Source organism: Oratosquilla oratoria, chromosome 31 (genome assembly GCF_046742065.1).
Source record: "Oratosquilla oratoria isolate Oo_2021 chromosome 31, ASM4674206v1, whole genome shotgun sequence".
In the NCBI taxonomy this organism is placed as follows: domain Eukaryota; kingdom Metazoa; phylum Arthropoda; class Malacostraca; order Stomatopoda; family Squillidae; genus Oratosquilla; species Oratosquilla oratoria.
In genome coordinates, this window is record NC_134807.1 from 20888951 (window position 1) to 20896450 (window position 7500).

Sequence of the window (7500 nt, forward strand, 5' to 3'; positions counted from 1 at the left end):
AAGAGACTTTAGTTAATTAGATGACGAAAAGTATGTAGGAAACTAATTAATTTAACACCGTTACTCCTAAAACCATTCCCCATATGGAAGCTATTCACAAAATATTTGTTAAAAGAATAGTTTATGAATATATTTAGTTACCGGAGTAATATCAGAGAAATTAATAAAAAAAAATAGAGGTGGAAAAATACTGTGCAATACGTAAGCTGAAGAGATTGGTGCATTGCGTTGTCTGGGAGCCACAGATATTAATTAAACAAGATGAAGACAGAGGAAAGGACTGTCAGGTAGTTAAGGGGTTGTGTCCCTGGATCAAATTAGACCAAATTGGACCAAAATTGGACCAAAATTTGACAAACTGGACAAAACATTGACAACTGGACCAAGACGACAAAATTAGGCCAAAACTGGACCAAAATTGGACAATAACTGGACCAAAACTGGACCTAGTCGACCAAAATTGGACCAAAACCAGACCAAAACTGGACTAAACATAGACAAAAATAGACAATAACTGGACCAAAAATGGACCAAAAATGGACAAAATTTTGACCAAAAAATGGACCAAGATTGGACCAGATTGGACCAGATCTTTGATAGACAGAATGAAATTTATGTATTTCGCCTCTGGGTCAGGTGAGTTGACCGTTTCCATGGTTACAACTATGTGACGTCAGTGATTTCGCTGATCGTGTGAAGGGTACGTTTCAAAACATAAGGACGGAGGAGACTGCAAGAGACCACAGGGCCTACACTAGGCAGTTCCATGTCCCTGACCACCTTACATCCCATCCATAAGGCTATTTCTTATCAGGAGTCGTCTGTACAGTGAAGGACAAAAGTATTTTTTATTTATTTATGATTGATTTATTATTTATTCATTTATTATTTATTGATATATTTTTATGTTCACTATAAATCCAGGAGAAGCAAAGCCGACCTTTGTCTTCCTCCTCCTCCTCCTCCGCCTCCTCCTCCGCCTCCTCCTCCTCCTCCGCCTCCTCCTCCTCCTCCGCCTCCTCCTCCTCCGCCTACTACTATGCTTCCTCCTCCTCCTCCGCCTCCTCCGCTTACTACTATGCTTCCTCCTCCTACTACTACTACTACGTTTCCTCCTCCTCCGCCTCCTCCTATGTTTCCTCCTCCTCCTCACCTTTGTCTTCCTCCTCCTCCTCCTCCTCCTCCTCCTCCTCCTCCTCCGCCTACTACTATGCTTCCTCCTCCTCCTCCGCCTCCTCCGCTTACTACTATGCTTCCTCCTCCTACTACTACTACTACGTTTCCTCCTCCTCCGCCTCCTCCTATGTTTCCTCCTCCTCCTCCGCCTCCTCCTATGTTTCCTCCTCCGCCTCCTCCTCCTCCTGTTCTTCCTCCTCCTCCTCTTCTTTTTCTTCGTTCTCCTCCACCACCACTCATCACCACCATCTCTTCCTACTTTTCTTCCTTCTCCTCCTCCTCTTATGCTTCCTCCTCCTCTTATGCTTCCTCCTCTTCCTTCTCCTACGCTTCCTCCTCCTCCTCCGCTTCCTCCTCCTCCTTCGCCTCCTCCTTTTCCTCCTCCGCCTCCTCTTACTCCTCCGCCTCCTCTTACTCCTCCGCCTCCTCTTACTCCTCCGCCTCCTCCTCCTCCTCGTCCTCCTCCTCCTCCTCCTCCTCCTCCTCGTCCTCCTCCTCCTCCTCGTCCTCCTCCTCGTCCTCCTCCTCCTCCTCGTCCTCCTCCTCCTCGTCCTCCTCCTCGTCCTCCTCGTCCTCCTCGTCCTCCTCCTCCTCGTCCTCCTCCTCCTCCTCCTCCTCCTCGTCCTCCTCCTCCTCCTCCTCGTCCTCCTCCTCCTCCTCCTCGTCCTCCTCCTCCTCGTCCTCCGCCTCCTCCTCCTCCTCCTGCTCCGCCTCCTCGTTTTCCTTTTCATCGTTCTCCACCACCACTCACCACCACCATCTCCTCTTCCTACTCTTCTTCCTCCTCTTCCTCTACTTTCTTTTCCTCCTGCTCCTGCTCCTCCTCCCTCCCACTCCTCGTTCCCTTTCTCATTTTCTTTCTCCTCACCTTTACCTACTCCCCCTCCTCTTCCCTCCCCTTCCTCCCTCTCCCTTCCCTCCTCCCACTCCCTCTTCCAACTTCTCCCTCCCCCTCCTCCTTCTCTCTCCTTCCCTCTCCCTCCTACTCCCCCTCCCTCTCCCTCTCCCCCTCCTCCTTCCTTTCCCTCCTTCTCCCTCTCCCTCCACCTCCCCCCTCCCCCTCCCCTCCTCCCTCCACCTCCACCCCTCCCCCACCCCTCCCCCCTCTTTTTCCCTCCCCCTCCCCCCTCTTTTTCCCTCCCCCTTCCCCTCCTTTTTCTTCCTTCCCCACTTGCTTTCCCTAAGCGAGAGAGAGAGAGCGAGAGGTGGAGAGAGGGGGAGAGCGCCGCGAGAAGGTTCTGACGGAGCGGGCGAGAGTGCCAAATTGTTCCTTCAAGTTTTTCTTTGTTGGCCAAGTTGGGCTCTCGTCGGCACGCTCTCCCCCACCTCTCCCCCACCTCTCCCCCACCTCTCCCCCTTTCTCCTCCTCTCCACCCTCTCCTCCCTCTCCACCCTCTCCTCCCTCTCCACCCTCTCCTCCCTCTCCACCCTCTCCTCCCTCTCCACCCTCTCCTCCCTCTCCACCCTCTCCTCCCTCTCCACCCTCTCTCCCCCTCTCCTCCCTCTCTCCCCCTCTCCTCCCTCTCCTCCCTCTCCTCCCTCTCTTCTTCCCTCCTCCTCTTTCTCCCCTATTCCCCTCTCACCTCTCCCCCCCTCTTCCGTCCTCCTCCCTCTTTCTCCTCTTTCCCCCTTTTCGTACTCCCTCACTCCCCTCTCTCCTCCTCTTCCCCTATTCTCTCTCTTTCCCCCTCCTGTATCCCCCTTCTATCCTCCTCCCTCTTTCTCCCCTTTCCCCCTTTCCTACTCCCTCTCCCCTCTCTCCTTCTCTTCTCCTCTTCCCCCTCTTGTCTCCCCTCCTCTACCCTTCTCCCTCCTCTTTCCCTCCTCCTCCCTCTTTTTTCTCCCTTCCCTCTTCCTACTCTTTACTCCCTCTTCTCCTCCTCTCTCCTCTCCCCTTCTTCTCTCCTCTCCCCCTCCTCTTTCCCCTTTTCCCTTTCTCACCCCCTTCTCTCTCTCTCCTCTCCCCTCCTCTCCCCTCCCCTCCCCTCCCCTCCCCTCCCCCTCTTCCCTCTCCCCTCCTCTCTCCTTCTCTCCTGCCCCCCCCTCTCTCCTGTCCCCCCTCTCTCTCCTGTCCCCCACCTCTCTCCTCTCCCCCTCCCCCTCCTCTCTCCTTTTTCCTCTCTCCTCCTCCCTCTCTCCTCCTCCCTCTCTCCTCCTCCCTCTCTCCTCTCTCCCCCACCTAGCGGGCCCCCATCCTGCCGAGACTCATTTCAGCCGTCTTGATGCGGCTAATTTCCCGTGTGCTGACGTGCCGAGCTCGCGTCTGCTTGAGTCGACTTCGTGTGTGTGTGTGTGTGTGTGTGTGTGTATGTGTTTATGTGATATACATTTGTATACATGTATATATGTTTATGTATGGGTAATTTGCATTCTGTTAGCAATAATCTGCTTCTTACATTGAGGACAATATAACAGAACGGTGAGATACTCGTGTGTGTGTGTGTGTGTGTGTGTGTGTGTGTGTGTGTGTAGTTGGCGAGTTCAGAATTGTTTCAGGAGTGCTCCAGGGACTTTGTGCGGGCTCATTTCAGGCCTTTTTACACGATGAACTTCAGATAACTTCAGACTTGTTCTGTTGGCCCTCCTCTTCCGCTAATTAAGGAAGAATTCCTTCGGTAGTGAGAAGGTTGGGGGGGGGGAGGAGGAGAAGGAGTCTCCTCAAGTTTCAGAGCCTCTTTAGAGAGTTTATGGTGTGTGTTTATCTCTCTCTCTCTCTCTCTCTCTCTCTCTCTCTATATATATATATATATATATATATATATATATATATATATATATGTCTGTATATGTCTGTATGTCTCTCCCTCTCTGTATGCCTCTAGCTCTCTCTGTATGCCTCTACCTCTCTCTGTATGTGTCTCCCCCTCTCTCTCCTTCTCTCTCCTTCTCCCTCCCTCCTTCTCCCTCCCTCTATCTCCCTCCCTCCATCTCTCTCCCTCCCTCCATCTCTCTCCCTCCCTCCATCTCTCTCCCCTCCCTCTCCCCTCCCTCTCCCCTCCCTCTCTCTCCCCTCTCTCTCTCCCTCCCTCTCCTCTCCCTCCCTCCTTCTCGGTCCCTCTCCCTCTCTCTCCCCTCCCTCTCTCTCCCCTCCCTCCCTCCCTCCCTCTCCCTTCTTCCCTCTCCCTCTCCCTGTCTCTTCCTCCCTCTTCCTGTCCCTGTCTCTCACTCCCTCTCCCTCTCTCTCTCCCACTCCCCGGGAATCTGGATTCCTTCAAGATTCCGCACCAACAAGTCGAGTAATGAACTTAGTAGGGAATGCCCGTTACTTCATCGCCCCCCTAAGCCCCCCACTCCCATCCCCACTTTTTTCAAGAAGTTGAGACGACGAAGAACTCTGTGCGTGTTTTTATTCTATTGTAAAGTTTCGTTTGCGGTAGTAAACCACTTTATTACATCCAGTCACATATGTGAATATATATATAGATATATATATATATATATGTATATATATGCATATATATATATGTATATATATGCATATATGTATCACTTGTAATCAGACATTTTTTTAATAGACCTTTGAATTACCCCCAGATTTCCACCTTTTTTTTTTTTTTTCTTTATTGATGGTATTACATTTATTTTTATATTTTTTCATTATTATCTATTTATTTGTTAATTTCTTTTCATATTTTCTTTATTCATTATATATTCATTTCTCATGTAATTTTAGTTTATTGATAAATCCATGTTTATTTATTATTATTATTATTATTATTATTATTATTATTATTATTATTAATATTATTTTTGTCATTGTTATTAGTTTTTATTTATTTATTCATATATTATTTTATATTTCATTTGATTGCATTTTTATATATAAGCTGAAATTGTTATTATTATCTTTTATTCGTTTATTATTTTATGTTATTTTATTTCACTTATTTATGCTGAAAACGTTCGCACTTGCAATAACGAAGAAGCCCTTGGAACTGAGACGCCTTCCATGCGAAGAATAAGCTCTCGGGAGCTTAACGCCAAGATTCTTCGGGGAGCTTTTGGGGCCGTAATGACTTGGAACATCGCTTTGGTTTTCGGCCAATTTGGAGGTCTGAAGTCTCTTGGGCTCCCGGAGCTTCCTTGGCTCCCGGACCCTCCAGGGCTCTCGGACCTTCCAGGGCTCCTGGAGCCTCCTTGGCTCCCGGACCATCCAGGGCTCCCGGAGCCTCCTTGGCTCTCGGAGCATCCAGGGCTTCCGGACCCTCCAGGGCTCCCGGACCCTCCAGGGCTCCCGGAGCCTCCTGGGCTCCCGGACCCTCCAGGGCTCCCGGACCCTCCAGGGCTCCCGGACCCTCCAGGGCTCCCGGACCCTCCAGGGCTCCCGGACCCTCCAGGGCTCCCGGACCCTCCAGGGCTCCCGGACCCTATAGGGCTCCCGGACCCTATAGGGCTCCCGGACCCTATAGGGCTTTGGACCCTCCAGGGGTCCTGGACCCTATAGGGCTTTGGACCCTCCAGGGCTCCTGGACACTCCAGGACTCCCGGACCCTCCAGGGCTCCCGGATCCTCTCAGGGCTTCCGGACCCTCCAGGGCTCCCGGACCCTCCAGGGCTCTCGGACCCTATAGGGCTTTGCAAGACCCTCCAGGGTTCCCGGACCCTCCAGGGCTCTCGGAGCCTTCGCTAGTTCCTTTTTATATATTTTTTTTTTCTATAATTATGGATGTAAAAGGGACTGCACTTAGTTGCCGAAATGCTTTCCCTCTTCATTTCTCTCTCTCTCTCCTCTCCTCCCTCTCGCTCTCTCGTTCTCTCTCTCTCGCTCTCTCGCTCTCTCGCTCTCTCGTTCTCTCTCTCTCGCTCTCTCGTTCTCTCTCTCTCGCTCTCTCTCGCTCTCTCGCTCTCCCTCTCCTCTCTCTCCCTCTCCTCTCTCTCCCTCTCCTCTCTCTCCCTCTCTCTCTCTCTCTCTCTCTCTCTCTCTCTCTCTCTCTCTCTCTCTCTCTCTCTCACACACACACACACACACACACACACACACACACACACACACACACACACACACACACACACACACACACACACACACACACACACACACACACACACACACACACATACACACACTCTCTCTCTCTCTCAGTTTCACGACTTCATAAGATTTTTATGATCATAAGTATTCACAGCCCATCGAGGATGATCATCCCCTTCATTCGAAAGTAATTAGACGAGACGCGAGGGGAAGAAGCATAACTTATGGTTTCCTGTTGAGTTCATTGTGGAAGAAGGGGAGGGGGGTGACTAAAGATTAGTTCTTGATATCTTGAGATAAGAGATCTCTATTATCTCTAAGCATTAGTAAGCTGGTGGCGTAATCGGAAGCGTGATTTTCTCGCATTCGCATTATATGTGTGGGTTCGAATCCCGCACTCAGTGACTGTTAACTGACCCAACAGTCCCCAAAGCGCATAACAGGGCAAATGCGACTGTTGCAGCCGCAGCTGTTCAGCGACTCCTGGTGTATGCTCTTCACCTGCAGATGATGAACCTGCGAGATACAGAATTGCCAAAAGAAGAAAATGGAGACTGATGTATTCTTGTGTTTTACGTTATTAGTGTAACGAAAAGACTTAAGTGTGGTTACGTACGAAAGGAAGACACAGACGAGGACACGGAGGACGACAAAGGGGACAAAAGCAAAAGAAGACACAAAAGACAAATGTGAAAGACATTACTTGGCATGTCTTCAGCATGGACTTCACCATTTGCGAGAAATTCTTCGAGCGACATCCGGTTTCTTAGATGTTCATGATTTGGTTTATCAGGAGGCTAGGACGTTGCCCCTTACAGAGGACTTTGTAACGTGCGAATTTAATAAACTATGCCCTTGGTCCAACTCACCGGTGGCAGGATTCGAACCACTGTCTCTTCGACCTCCGCCGCAAGTAGCGACGCTCTAACCCGCTCGGCCAGGGAGCATTCGTAATTCGTTTTTATATTTGTATATCATGTCTGAGTTAGTTTAGACATAATTACAAAACTTCACTGAATTGTCGACGATTTTCAGAAGATTTTTTTTTTTTTTTTTTTTTTTTTTTTAAGGTCTTTGTGATATTTTCTTCTTCAGACTAGATTGATACGATACGAGTCCCGATACTGTTCTAAACTTCCGATTCCGATGCGATTTCGATTCCGATACTACTTCGATTCCGATATGATTCCGATACGATTCTGATTCCGATTCCGATACCAATGATATAATAATTCATGGTTATTTTCAGGCCCCGCACTTAGTTTGGAAAACAAACATTTTATGAACAAAGTACATTTATTAATCATATATCGGAATCGGAAGTTTAAAGCAGTATCGGGACACGTATCGGAA

At 49.4% G+C, this 7500-nt stretch overlaps 1 protein-coding gene across 2 annotated transcripts in view; it reads left to right on the forward strand.

Moving 5' to 3' along the window:
* The window catches only part of Ent2 (Equilibrative nucleoside transporter 2), a 1314811-nt gene that overhangs the window by 928229 nt on the left and 379082 nt on the right, over positions 1-7500 (forward strand). The window lies entirely within an intron of this gene.